Source organism: Stegostoma tigrinum, chromosome 11 (assembly GCF_030684315.1).
Source record: "Stegostoma tigrinum isolate sSteTig4 chromosome 11, sSteTig4.hap1, whole genome shotgun sequence".
NCBI lineage: Eukaryota > Metazoa > Chordata > Chondrichthyes > Orectolobiformes > Stegostomatidae > Stegostoma > Stegostoma tigrinum.
In genome coordinates, this window is record NC_081364.1 from 29,880,576 (window position 1) to 29,895,827 (window position 15,252).

The following is a 15,252-nucleotide window of genomic DNA, read 5'->3' on the forward strand; positions in this document are numbered from 1 at the left end:
ATATTTTGTTAAGCTAAGGTATTAAACTACATGGGCCAAAGGCAGCCAAATATTGTTCGGCCACAATCAGCACAATTGAATGGCCTACTCCTGTTCCTAAAAAAATAGTGGCTTCTCTTATTTAAGAAACTTAACAGTCTTCTAGATATGACCTTTTTTCTAAAGTGATACCATTTTTAAATTCTTCCATTAAACAATCTGCTGTCTCTTCCTCAGATTTCTGAACTTCTGCCTATGAAATTCAGGACTAAGTGCATTAGACCTAGTAGCTTTGACAGTTTCATAATCAGCAGACCGTTTATTCAAAAGGGTTGACTGCCTTCCAAAACACTAATAGAATCATTCAAATTACTCACAGCTGCTGCATTTTTATATAAATGTTTTCAAATGATACAAAACCTGTGTTAATTCCTTCCTCACAGAATGAACTTAGGTACTAAGTGCATATTTCATGTCAATTAAGAGCTGGGAGTTAAAGCTGGCTCATCATTAAATTTACTTAAAGAATTATGGATGCTGGAAATCTAAAAGAAAAACAGAAATAATTGGAGAAACACAACAGCATTTGTGAAGAGAAAGTAGAGTTAACATTTCAAGTTCAATTTTCCTTCTTCGGAACTGAAGACAGGGATTTTGGGGTTGGAGGGGTGAAATTTACCTAGTTCTCCTTGTTTATGTAATTGTAGACTTTTACTGATGATTTCAATTACATTTTCTAGCTTCCTTTTCTCTTTGCAATTCAAAACTGTCCCGACCTAATATTTCTTTTTCTCTATGAAACTCAATTTATACACTTGCATTTCTATTTCTTTTTCAAATCCACCTGTTTCATTTGAAACTTAATCTGAGCTACTCAATCTAAGATTTTTCTGGATTGCTTCTTCTTTCCTCAAGGTTCAGATGTTGAGTTGTTACTACAACTACTTTCTTCTACTTAAAAGCCCAATTTAAAATTATTTCCAACATTTCTACAATTGTCTTCAAAATTAGCCTTCGTTATCTAATACAAGGCACCCAAAGACAGATCCCTTTCTTTCGAGGAAAACTTCAACAATAGACACGGCCATGTTAACTTTTGAATAAGTGCAGCAGAGATCATTGTGTAATCCTGTGCACCTAAACTGTAGTAAATCCAAGGGTACTCATTTCAGCCTGTGGATTCAAATTTTGGATAAGATTCCAACTAGTAACAAACCTCACAGAAATTATATTTAAAAGTTTCCAATCTCTAACTTTGGATCAAAGTCACGACAAGGTTTCAAGTTTTAATTTTATAAGGCTTCTGAAAACCAAAAGTTAAAAGCAACATTGAGAATTGGCATTTAAATTCTAAAACACAGAAAAATTCTGGATTTAACATTTAAAATGAGAAAAAATCACTTTCCACAGTTATACTTCACTCTATTCCTTAATTAGGCAGATTTTTCTTTCCACCAAGAATCAGTCCAAAATGATTATTTTCTAACTTTACCTCTTCCAGTTGGATAACTTCAAACTCTAAAAATGACTTTCAAAGTGTGCGCTCCTATGACGATCCCTCTCTGTAGACAAAGCTAGATGAATTTTCCAACTTTGTTGAGACCCTAATAACTGTAGTCTCCTCAGAGTATGAATCCCCACTCATATTTTGCTCAACGTACAGCAGAAACTTGATGCTTCTACCTCTTTGCACTTTCCCTCAGATTCTTGCAGATTGGCTTTATCTGTAAGGTTCATTGGAATTATTTAAAAATCCTGTAATCTGGTCCTAAAATGGCATCCTACAGATGCATGTCTTCTCAACACCCGTTTCCATGGCAATGTGAATCATAGAACATAGAACAATACTGCAATGTACAGGCACTTCGGCCCACGAATTTGTGCTGAACTTTTACCCTAAAGCTATGGTCTATCAAACCTCCACCGCTACCTTATACTATCATCCCTATGCCTATCTAAGAGCCGCTTAAATGCCCCTAATGAGACCGACTCCACTACCCTCTCCGGCAATGCATTCTATGCGCCTACTACTCCCTGAGTAAAGAACCTACCTCTGATATCTCCCCAATATCTACCTATTTTCACTTTAAAACTATGCCCCCTCGTAAAAGCTACCTCCAACCGAGGAAAAAGTCTCTGGATGTCTACTCTGTCTATACCTCTGATCATTTTGTACACCTCTATCAAGTCACCTCTCATCCTTCGTCGTTCTAAAGAGAAGAGCCCCAGCTCTCTCAACCTTTCCTCGTTAAGACCTTCCTTCCATTCCAGGCAACATCCTAGTAAATCTCCTCTGCACCTTTTCTAACGTTTTCACATCTTTCCTGCAATGAGGTGACCAGAACTGGACACAATACTGCAGATGTGGCCAAACCAGGCTTTTGTATAGCTGGAGCATAACGTCACGGCTCTTGAACTCAATCCCTCTATCATGTGGCCATTCTATCCAGATAGAAATTCCAACTGTCTCTAGATCCCTCAATTCAATTTTATCTTGAAATTAAGTAGGCAAATTAAAGTATATCCACTTACCAAGTCTGACATTTCTAATGCTGCCCTGTTGGGATAACACTCTAGTCCTCGTTTACAGCTGTGAATATCTTGTAGTTTCTTCCCACTCAACAACCTTATGGCTCTTTAGCCCTCAAATCATCTAGGTCATTGTCTGCAAAATCCAGATGTCACAGAATTTCTTACATTCCTCCAATTTACACTAAGAAATGGGCCCAAAATGTCAGAATCTTAGAAAACCTTGCACAAGAGACATGATATGTTGTTGAACTTTGAATAGGATTTGACAAGTGCTGTTGGCAAGTGGTCTGAACTGTGAGGTAGCTATTTACTATAAATTGTTGACTCAGATGAAGGGATAGAGATTTGAATATCTGAGTTTGCAGATGACAATAAAATATGGGGCACAGTAAATGGGAGTAAGATATTACAAAGAATCAGAAACTGATTAAGTGGGAAAACTACAGCAAAGTGAGTTTGAAATTGGGAAGTGCAAGGCCATCCATTTTCAATTCGAGTAAAATAAATCAGATTTTTTTTAATGATCAGAAATGAACCAAGTTGCCAAAGCTCCTTTGATAGCGCTTTTCAGATCCATGATAAATATGAAGGAGGACAAAAGCTGAGAACACATCCACCGTAAATTCTCCTTTAAACTAAACAACACCCTGATTTAAAACTAAATCACCATTGCATCACTGTCACTGAGTCAAAGCCTGAACTGCCCCAGTGATACTACTGCGTACGTATCCACAACAGTTCAACTTCCTTCTCAAAGTCAATTACAGCTGAGCTATAAATGCCAGCCTTTCCAGTGACACCTATACCCCATGAAAGAATAACAATTTTAAAAACCGTGCAGCAGAACAAAGGTCTGGATGTCCAAGCATACAAATCACTAAAAATTGACGCAATGGTGCAGAAACCAAAGGCTTAATGGAATCTTGATCTTTTTCTCAGAAGGTAATTGAAAAATGAGAAAGCACTAAGAGAAAGGGTCTGTAATTGAGAGCAGTAAGCAGGGAATGTATGGAGAGTTATGTGAATCTGTTAAAGAGTAACTTTTTAAATCAGGTAGTTACGGAATTGCAGAACAGTAACAGTGCAAAAGGTTATCATTCGACCTACAGAGACTGCACCAGTTCTCCAACAAGCATTATAAATTAGTCCCATTCTCTTGCCTTTTCCCCATAGTATTATATATTACTTTTGTTCAAGTAACCATCAAATGGTCTGCTGAACGGCTTCAATTGATACTGCCTCAACCACACTTTCAGGCAGTGTATTCCAGTCACGAATCACTTACTGTGCGCAGAGGGGGAAGAAGCTGAATAGTAATTTAAATCAAGGAACAAAACTAAATTAGTAAGTATATTAATCTGAGTAATGAATTAGATTCATTAACTAAGCACAGGATACAAACATTAAAGGGACTGAACTAAAACAACATTCCAGCAGGATTAAATAATACGGAAACAACTATCAATTGTTTAGAACTTTTAACACTGTAATATGACATAAGGGAGTTCATAGGAATATTATCAAACAAAACTCAATATCAACCTACTTAGAGATACTTGGTGAAGAATGATGCCGATTCTAAGAAGTGTAGATAATAAGATAGTTGGTGAGAGGTTTGGAGAGCAAATTCCAGACAGCCTTGGGCCCTGGAAGCTGAAAACACATTGGTCAATGGTTGAGCAATTAAAGCCAGGACTGCACATTGGAGTACATGAGATCTCAGAAGGCTGGAAACAATTACACTGATAGGAACAAATTGATATCAAGGATATAGTTTTAAAATCGGTACCGCTTTCTTGAGAACCAATGTAGATCAACAACACGGGTGAACGGGACCAAGTATGAGTTAATAAATGAGCAGCAGATTTTTTGATATGTTCAAGTTGAGGGAGGGTAGTAGATATGAAGGAAGAAAAGGATGGGTAGATAATCCCCAGGAGTATGACATACAAATTAGTTTAAAATGCTGTAACATAGATCAGGGTTACATCTGCTTGGGAGTACAGTCTTGAACTGCACCTTGAGTACCAGAACACAAAAGATTATACAAAAGCAGAATAAAGTGCAGAAATGTAAAATAATAGGTGATTTGAAAGTCCAAGGGATAAGGAGACATTTTCACAACTTCCAATATGACCTCAGATAGCACACGGTATCCTTTCTGACTGTGCACAGGATACTGAATGTTTGTAGAATATAATGCAAAGGTAGGGAAGAGAAACCACCATATGTTACACTACGACAAACAATATTAGAAGCAATCAGTTCTGATGCCACCAATCATGTTTCAGAGACGTTAAAGAGCAAAACCTTAAAATAGTAATCTCTGGATTGCTCCCAAAGCCACATGTTAGGGGTTAAGATAATAAAATGTGAGGCTGAATGAACACAGCAGGCCAAGCAGCATCTCAGGAGCACAAAAGCTGACGTTTCGGGCCTAGACCCTTCATCAGAGAGGGGGATGGGGAGATGGAGCTGGAATAAATAGGGAGAGAGGGGGAGGCGGACTGAAGATGGAGAGTAAAGAAGATAGGTGGAGAGAGTATAGGTGGGGAGGTAGGGAGGGGATAGGTCAGTCCAGGGAAGACGGACAGGTCAAGGAGGTGGGATGAGGTTAGTAGGTAGCTGGGGGTGTGGCTTGGTGTGGGAGGAAGGGATGGGTGAGAGGAAGAACCAGTTAGGGAGGCAGAGACAGGTTGGACTGGTTTTGGGATGCAGTGGGTTGGGGGGGGAAGAGCTGGGCTGGTTGTGTGGTGCAGTGGGGGGAGGGGACGAACTAGGCTGGTTTAGGGATGCAGTGGGGGAAGGGGAGATTTTGAAACTGGTGAAGTCCACATTGATACCATATGGCTGCAGGGTTCCCAGGCGGAACATGAGTTGCTGTTCCTGCAACCTTCGGGTGGCATCATTGTGGCAGTGCAGGAGGCCCATGATGGACATGTCATCTAGAGAATGGGAGGGGGAGTGGAAATGGTTTGCGACTGGGAGGTGCAGTTGTTTGTTGCGGACTGAGCGGAGGTGTTCTGCAAAGCGGTCTCCAAGCCTCCGCTTGGTTTCCCCAATGTAGAGGAAGCCGCACCGGGTACAATGGATGCAGTATACCACATTGGCAGATGTGCAGGTGAACCTCTGCTTAATGTGGGATGTCATCTTGGGGCCTGGGATAGGGGTGAGGGAGGAGGTGTGGGGACAAGTGTAGCATTTCCTGCGGTTGCAGGGGAAGGTGCCGGGTGTGGTGGGGTTGGAGGGCAGTGTGGAGCGAACAAGGGAGTCACGGAGAGAGTGGTCTCTCCGGAAAGCAGACGGGGGGGGGGGATGGAAAAATGTCTTGGGTGGTGGGGTCGGATTGTAAATGGCGGAAGTGTCGGAGGATGATGCGTTGTATCCGGAGGTTGGTAGGGTGGTGTGTGAGAACGAGGGGGATCCTCTTAGGGCGGTTGTGGCGGGGGCGGGGTGTGAGGGATGTGTTGCGGGAAATACGGGAGACGCGGTCAAGGGCGTTCTCGATCACTGTGGGGGGAAAGTTGCGGTCCTTAAAGAACTTGGACATCTGGGATGTGCGGGAGTGGAATGTCTTATCGTGGGAGCAGATGCGGCGGAGGCGGAGGAATTGGGAATAGGGGATGGAATTTTTGCAGGAGGGTGGGTGGGAGGAGGTGTATTCTAGGTAGCCGTGGGAGTCGGTGGGCTTGAAATGGACATCAGTTACAAGCTGGTTGCCTGAGATGGAGACTGAGAGGTCCAGGAAGGTGAGGGATGTGCTGGAGATGGCCCAGGTGAACTGAAGGTTGGGGTGGAAGGTGTTGGTGAAGTGGATGAACTGTTCGAGCTCCTCTGGGGAGCAAACTCCCGTATTTCCCGCAACACATCCCTCACACCCCGCCCCCGCCACAACCGCCCAAAGAGGATCCCCCTCGTTCTCACACACTACCCTACCAACCTCTGGATACAATGCATCATCCTCCGACACTCCCGCCATTCACAATCCGACCCCACCACCCAAGACATTTTTCCATCCCCTCCCCTGTCTGCTTTCCGGAGAGACCACTCTCTCCGTGACTCCCTTGTTCGCTCCACACTGCCCTCCAACCCCACCACACTCGGCACCTTCCCCTGCAACCGCAGGAAATGCTACACTTGTCCCCACACCTCCTCCCTCACCCCCATCGCAGGCCCCAAGATGACATTCCACATTAAGCAGAGGTTCACCTGCACATCTGCCAATGTGGTATACTGCATCCATTGTACCCGGTGCGGCTTCCTCTACATTGGGGAAACCAAGCGGAGGCTTGGAGACCGCTTTGCAAAACACCTCCGCTCAGTTCGCAACAAACAACTGCACCTCCCAGTCGCAAACCATTTCCACTCCCCCTCCCATTCTTCAGATGAAATGTCCATCATGGGCCTCCTGCAGTGCCACAATGATGCCACCCGAAGGTTGCAGGAACAGCAACTCATATTCCGCCTGGGAACCCTGCAGCCCTATGGTATCAACGTGGACTTCACCAGTTTCAAAATCTCCCCTTCCCCCACTGCATCCCTAAACCAGCCTAGTTCGTCCCCTCCCCCCACTGCACCACACAACCAGCCCAGCTCTTCCCCCCCCACCCACTGCATCCCAAAACCAGTCCAACCTGTCTCTGCCTCCCTAACTGGTTCTTCCTCTCACCCATCCCTTCCTCCCACACCATCCACATCCCCAGCTACCTACTAACCTCATCCCACCTCCCTGACCTGTCCGTCTTCCCTGGACTGACCTATCCCCTCCCTACCTCCCCACCTATACTCTCTCCACCTATCTTCTTTACTCTCCATCTTCGGTCCGCCTCCCCCTCTCTCCCTATTTATTCCAGCTCCCTCTCCCCGTCCCCCTCTCTAATGAAGGGTCTAGGCCCGAAACGTCAGCTTTTGTGCTCCTGAGATGCTGCTTGGCCTGCTGTGTTCATCCAGCCTCACATTTTATTATCTTGGAATTCTCCAGTATCTGCAGTTCCCATTATCTCTGTTAGGGGTTAACTCTGACTAGAAAAATTTGTGGAGGGGAGGTATGACAGCATTAGATTCCTGGGACCAGTTCAAAAATTAGGAAGAAATTCGAACAGACAGACAGGATTGACCTTAACAGGGCTGGGACGAACATATTCGAGGGTAAGTTTAAACTCATTTGGTGGGTTGGTGGTGTTGGGATGACTCAGATGAAGCATTATGATTAAAGCATTAAAGTGTACATACAGGACTGAGAGCGACAAATAGCATTAAAATAAAAACCATAGTAAAAAAGGAAGGAATTAAAGATGAGAAAATATGCCAAAAATAAAGCAAAGAACTGCTAGAGATCTGAAACAAACAAGAAACAGGAATTTTTAGAGAAACTCAGTATGTCTGGCAACTGCGTACAGAAAACAGAGTTGGCGTTTCAAATCAAGGAAATGAGGCAGATCAAGATGTGCTTGAAATGAATGTGTAAATTGATGCAGTGTGATAATTCATGCTGGTGATCTGCAGGAACAAGTAGCCATATGGAACTACGTCATAGAAGCAAGAAAAGGAGGGGAGAGTCAGTAACTTTTCAAAAAAAAATCACACAACTAGAAAGGGATGAAGTACTTCACAGATCCAAAATGTATTTGGTTAGAACTGACAAACAGTACAGGAACCACTACAGATCAACAGATAGAGGGAATAGAGCAGCAGGTTTGCAAACAAACTGCCGCAACATGCAATATGTTTAGAGTTATGACAATGGACAACTTTAATTATTCTAAAATACCAGAAAAAAAGTTAAAGACAAAAGGGTGGAGGAATTCCTGAAAAATCTATCATAATTTTTTTTTGATGAGTTTGTTTCCAGCTTAATGAGGAAGGGCTAGGTCTTGTCAGAAAAAATGAAGTGGGAGAATATTTGGAAAATAGTGATTACATTATTATTATAAGCATAATATGGGAAATAGTGTTGTTCACGTTGGCAAGAAGAATAAAAAAAACAAAAATTCCTTAAATGGAGACCAACTTCATAATTCAGAGATGCAGAGGGATTTAGGTGTTCAGGTGCATGAGTCACAAAAGTCAGCATGCAGAACATGCCACCAAGAAGTCTAATAGGATGCCATCCTTCATTATGAGAGGAACTGAACATAAAAGAATGCTCCAGTTATACAAGCCATTGCAAATCTTGAATACTGTGCACAGTTTTGTTCCATTACTGGACAAGCATATGGACGTACATGGAATAGTGTAGGTTAGATGGGCTTGAGATCGGTATGACAGGTTGGCATAACATTGAGGGCCGAAGGGCCTGTACTGTGCTGTAATGTTCTATGTTCTATTATTTTAGGAAAATGACACTTAATAGGCTGATACCTAGAATTAACAGGTTATCTTCTACAGCTATGCTGGACAAAATGACTTTGTTTCCAGAAGTTTAAAAGAATTAAAGGTGGCTTCACTGAAGTGTATAAGATCTTGGTGGTCTTAAAGGTGGATTAGGAAAGGATGTTACCTCTCATGTGTCAGTCCAGAACTTGGGGGGCATTGTTTTAAAATTAGGGGTCACTCCTTCAGGACAAAAGTGATGGGAATTTTATTTTTGTCTGATAGTTGTACAACCTTGGAAATTTCTGCCTCTGGAGGCAGGGTCACTGAATATTTTCAACGGCAATGTGGAATTCAGAACACATACAGATCAACCAATTATGTTACTGAGTGGCACAGCAGGATCAAGGGATTGAATAATGTATCCTGCTCCTATTTGAAGCGTTCATAGAAAAGGAAAGGAATGCTGCTCAGCTACTGGTTCTTTAATCCTAATCCGATTTAGTTAGTAAGGGAGTGACAGCACAACCGCTGTAAAAAGGGAGCTGAAACACTACTCAAGGTTTAAAAGCTACTTAAATATCAAAAGTGGATACTTCTTGCGCTTTTTGGGGCAATGATTGGTGTTGCTGACGAGGCATAGGCAGGACCAAGAGGTAGCACCATGCAATACTTAGGGTGTGTAAATGTTTATTGGCAAAACAAAAAAACGCTTATTAAGCAAACCCCTATTGCCCTCATTGTTTGAATCTGACCTTTTGGCGAATGTCCGTCATTCATTTTAGCTGAGTTCCTCCCAACTCCCAACCTTTTCCAATGAGGGAGGTAAGGTCAGGGGTGTACTTATCTCGCTCAGTTTCGGGGAGACCAATGTCTACAACATATATTCTGCATTCACCTGGCCTGGAAGAAGGTTTTCAGCACAGATTTTATGTGACACACAAGGGAGCTGCTTACCACAGGCTTTGGGTGACAGATTGGAAGGAGGTAAGTCAGATATAAACTGCCACACTTCCAAAGCTGTCAAATCCATTCAGCCAGCTGCACAAGCACTGCTAGACCTATCCCTCACAATCCACATCAGACCACACAAGGAAAGTCTATGCTGACAGCAAATACCACCAAGGCTGCTACTGAGGTGTGAGGTCATCCTTCAAAGTCCTAAACCAGAGTCTGGGACTAAATCACCCTTCCCAGAAATGAAAATGCTAGGTGTCTTAGAAAATATAGAGGTGTATAAATGTCTGAGACCTGATCTAGTGTATCCCAGGATGTTGTGGCGTATTAAGGAGGAATTTGGGGGGCTCCTTGCAGAAATATTTGGATCATCCTTAACTACAGGTGAGGTGCCAGATAACTGGAGTGGCTAATATGTGCCTTTGTTGAACAAAGGATGTAAGGAGAAACCAGGGAACTGCAGTATAGAACTGTGAGTCTGGCTCTGGTTATGGGTAAATTGTTGGAAGTGATTACCAAAGATAGGATTTATGGACATTTAGAGAGACAAAATTGATTACACATTGTCAACATGGTTATGTGCAAGGAAACTGGTTTGAGTCTGAGTTCTTTGAGGAAATTATCAAAAAGGTTGATGATGGCAGAGAAGTAGTTGTTGTTTAGTGATAATGGCAAGTGCAGATGCTGGAGAATCCAAGATAGCAAAGTACGGAGCTGGATGAACACAGCAGGCCAAGCAGCATCTCAGGAGCACAAAAGCTGACGTTTCGGGCCGAGACCTTTCATCAGAGAGGGGGATGGGGAGAGGGAACTGGAATAAATAGGGAGAGAGGGGGAGGCGGTCCGAAGATGGAGAGAAAACAAGATAGGTAGAGAGGAGAGTATAAGTGAGGAGGTAGGGAGGGGATAGGTCAGTCCAGAGAAGACGGACAGGTCAAGGAGGCGGGATGAGGTGGTAGGAAGGAAATGGAGGTGCGGCTTGAGGTGGGAGGAAGGGATGGGTGAGAGGAAGAACAGTTTAGGGAAGCAGAGACAGGCTGGGCTGGTTTTGGGATGTAGTGGGGGGAGGGGAAGAATTGGGCTGGTTTTGGGAGGCAGTGGGGGGAGGGGAGATTTTGAAGCTTGTGAAGTACACATTGATACCATTGGGATGCAGTGGGGGGAGGGGATGAGCTGGGCTGGTTTTGTGATGCAGTGGGGGAAGGGGAAGAACTGGGCTGGTTTTGGGATACAGTGGGGGAAGGGGAGATTTTGAATCTTGTGAAGTCCACATTGATACCATTGGGCTGCAGGGTTCCCAAGCGGAATATGAGTTGCTGTTCTTGCAACCTTCGGGTGCCATCGTTGTGGCACTGCAGGAGGCCCATGATGGACATGTTGTCTGAGGAATGGGAAGGGGAGTTGAAATGGTTCGCGACTGGGAGGTGCAGTTGTTTGTTGTGAACCGAGCAGAGGTGTTCTGCAAAGCAGTCCCCAAGCCTCCGCTTGGTTTCCCCAATGTAGAGGAAATTTTTTCCATCCCCACCCTTATCTGCCTTCTGGAGAGACCACTCGGCGACTCCCTTGTCCGCTTCACACTCCCCTCCAACCCCACCACACCCGGCACCTTCCCCTGCAACCGCAGGAAGTGCTACACTTGCCCCCACACCTCCTCCCTCACGCCTATCCCAGGCCCCAAGATGACCTACCATTATCAAGCAGATGTTCACCTGCACATCTGCCAGTGTGGTATATTGTATCCATTGCACCCGGTGTCGCTCCTCTACATTGGGGAAACCAAGCGGAGGCTTGGGGATCGCTTTGCAGAACACCTCCACTCGGTTCTCAACAAACAACTGCACCTCCCAGTCGCAAACCATTTCCACTCCCCCTCCCATTCTCTAGATGACATGTCCATCATGGGCCTCCTGCACTGCCACAATGATGCCACCCGAAGGTTGCAGGAACAGCAACTCATATTCCGCCTGGGAACCCTGCAGCCTAATGGTATCAATGTGGACTTCACCAGTTTCAAAATCTCCCCTTCCCCTACTGCATCCCTAAACCAGCTCAGTTCGTCCCCTCCCCCCACTGCACCACACAACCAGCCCAGCTCTTCCCCCCCACCCACTGCATCCCAAAACCAGTCCAAACTGTCTCTGCCTCCCTAACCGGTTCTTCCTCTCACCCATCCCTTCCTCCCACCCCAAGCCGCACCCCCATCTACCTAGTAACCTCATCCCACCTCCTTGACCTGTCCGTCTTCCCTGGACTGACCTATCCCCTCCCTACCTCTCCACCTATACTCTCTCCACCTATCTTCTTTTCTCTCCATCTTCGGTCCACCTCCCCTTCTTTATTCCAGCTCCCTCTCCCCATCCCCCTCTCTGATGAAGGGTCTAGGCCCGAAACGTCAGCTTTTGTGCTCCTGAGATGCTGCTTGGCCTGCTGTGTTCATCCAGCCTCACATTTTATCTTGGAATTCTCCAGCATCTGCAGTTCCCATTATCTCTGATACAAGGTCCAGAATTTCCTGCTGAGCCAAGGAGAGAATAGCATGGAGACAGGAGCTATGAGCAAACTGATAAATGAAACCTGGGCACCTTCCTGTGGGTAAATATTAAAAGATTGATTCAACTAGTGGGAAAACAAAGAACACAGAGGTGGAAATCAAGGATTTTCATTGGAAGGGGGAAAATTCTTGGGATATTAGATTACGGAATGCATCAGTACAAGTGCATATTTAAGTTAGAGGCCCTGAGGGAAAACAGTTAAAGGGAAGGGGATCATTACTGAAAATAAAACATTTAAAAGTAACTGAGGCAAAAAGAGCGCTATCCCGCAACTCAGAACTATAGGAACCTGACCGTTACCAGAATTAGCTACAACTGTGCAGAAACTGGCTATTCCAAACCAAGTAGCGTACACTTGGGGCTCAACATGATGGATGGTGGGGTGGTGGGTGACGGTAGAATGAAAGTTCTCCCATCGTCCTTCCTCGCGCTCCCCCCCCCCAAAAAAAACACTCGTTCCCTTCTCAGTCTTCGGTTGAGGGAGCTTTCCCCCGTTATGAAATAAAAAGGGCACCCTTACTGAAATGAATAGTTCAACAGTCACAAGCCTGACACCGTGCTCGGGAAGTGCAAGAATACCTCCAGCCAGAGCGGCCAAGGAAGGGGTCGTCAGGCACATTCCGGAGAAAGCCAGGGAATCTGACTATTAAACAGGCAGCTCTTTCCCAGCCTCAGGAAATGCTGGCCCGCGCCTGGGGGCTGACCCTCGGGACCTATGCCCACCGAGTCTCGAGCTGCAAACCCTGCAACTTTCAAACTACTTCTTCCCTACCGCCCAACCCTCTCAACCTTTTTTACATTACTTGGAAATTTCGACTCAATACATCAATAAAACAAGATTTGAGACGGCAACGGAGCCCTCCCACACCGCACGCGCGATTAAAACGATACCGCTACCAGCACCCGGGGGTTCATACATCTACTTACCCCCGCCCCCAGACCGTTTGACCACCGGCTGAGTGCAACCTCAAATGGATCCACCTGGAATGGATCGGCTCCCGCTAGGTAGGTAGCATCGTGCGGAGCTGGATTATACGGATCGGACTACCGCATATCCAAGAGCTTGTCCCAAACCGGAGTAGAATTAAACCCCCTCTCTCACATTATTCCCCTCCACTCAGAAACCCTCCTTCCTCTGTAGGTTACTCATTAATTTTTAAGGCTGTTGTCTGGATTCTTGATTGACAGGAGAGTCAATCCCAATGGGGGTCCGAGCCTGCCCTGTGGAAGACAGTAGATAGAAAAGTAAGGGTTGAGACCTCAGTCAGATCTTATCAAATGGTGAAACAGGAGACTCAACCCCATCCCAGACCCCAAGATGACTTTCCACATCAAGCAGATGTTCACCTGCACATCCACCAATGCGGTATACTGCATCCACTGTACCCGTTGTGGCTTCCTCTACATTGGGGAAACCAAGTGAATGCGTCAGGACTGCTTTGCAGAACATCTACGCTCGGTTCGCAATAAACAACTGCACCTCCCAGTCGCTAACCGTTTTAACTCCCCCTCCAATTCCTTAGACAACATGTCCATCCTGGGCCTCCTACAGTGCCATAATGATGCCACCCATAGGTTGCAGGAACAGCATCTAATATTCCGATTGGGAACCCTGCAGCCCAATGGTATCAATATGGATTTCAAAATCTCCCCTCTCCCCACTGCATTCCAAAACCAGCCCAGCTCATATCCACCTCCCTAACCTGTTCTTCCTCTCACCTATCCTCTCCTCCCACCTCAAGCCACACCTCCATTTCCTACCTACTAATCTCATTCTGCCCCCTTGACCTGTCCATCCTCCCCAGACTGACCTATTCCCCTTCCTACCTCCCCACCTCTCCTCTCCTCTCCAACTATCTTCTCCTCCATCCATCCTCGGTCTGCATCCCCCTCTCTCCCTATTTATTTCAGAATCTGTCCTCATACCCCCTTTTCTGATGAAGGGTCTAGGCCCGAAACGTCAGCTTTTGTGCTCCTAAGATGCTGCTTGGCATGCTGTGTTCATCCAGCTCCACGCTTTGTTATCTCAAGTGTTAGAATGGCTTCCTTACATTCATACTTCAAATGTACAGTTACAAAGTTTTGTGGAGTAATTGTAAATTGGAAGGCAGGAAGCTAGAATTTGGAAAAAAAAGGGAGAAGTGTGTATGTTTTGTTTAAGAGGTAAAGTGTTTTTCAAAAGTAAGAAATGTATATAGAAAAAGATGTTTGTATGTAGCCAAAGATGTACAACCAGTTCTGAAATTGAAACATATATCAATTGGCTGTGTGATTGGAAACCTTAGGCTTGTTTCTATATTTTGGAAAATAGCTGGAATCAGCCAATTAACTTAAACCAAACGCTTAGCAATTGAAAGCCAATTGAATTTAAATTTGATGATTTTGACAATCTCGGACCACACTATTGTAAGAAAATTGACATGTTATCCAAGGTATACAAGGAGAGGGTTTTTGAAAATCAGTGTGAGTGCAAACCACCATCTGAGAAATAAGCATCTAGCAGTCAGAAGAAATCACTAAGCTCTCTAAGAAAACACCAGCTATCCATTAAAGGTACCATGGCACTTCTAGCAAGCGTCCTCACAGAAGACTTTACAGAGAAAACATCCCTGACAGCCAGATCAGCAGAAGAAAGGTATTTATGACTTGAAAACAGAAAAAAAGTATATAGACTTTGACAGAATAAGTTTTAATTTATTTTCTTACTACGTGGATTTATATAAACGGGTTTTGTGTTTAATGGAACAGCACACCAGTAGAATTTGGTTCAGTTACTGATTAGTTAGAAGTTAAGGGGGAGTTGTTCAGTTTGTTAGTAATTCTATTTATTTGTTCACTGTGAGAGTTAAATAAATAAACTGTTACTTGTTTCTTATAAAGTGAATATCAGGGATTTTCTTTCTTTTAACCTCCCCTTCAT

General features: G+C 44.5%; 1 protein-coding gene across 2 annotated transcripts in view; it reads right to left on the minus strand.

Moving 5' to 3' along the window:
- The window catches only part of chdh (choline dehydrogenase), a 61,284-nt gene extending 47,910 nt beyond the window's left edge, over nt 1-13,374 (minus strand). Inside the window, exons 1-2 of one of the 2 annotated variants that reach the window (XM_048548149.2) lie at nt 13,260-13,346; nt 4,058-4,164 (exon numbers count right to left, since the gene is read on the minus strand). The gene's annotated coding sequence lies outside the window, so the exon portion shown is untranslated. Of the gene's footprint in view, nt 1-4,057; nt 4,165-13,259 lie in introns of both variants that reach the window. The other variant, XM_048548148.2, reaches the window with a different exon arrangement.
- Between the last annotated feature and the right edge of the window lie 1,878 nt (nt 13,375-15,252).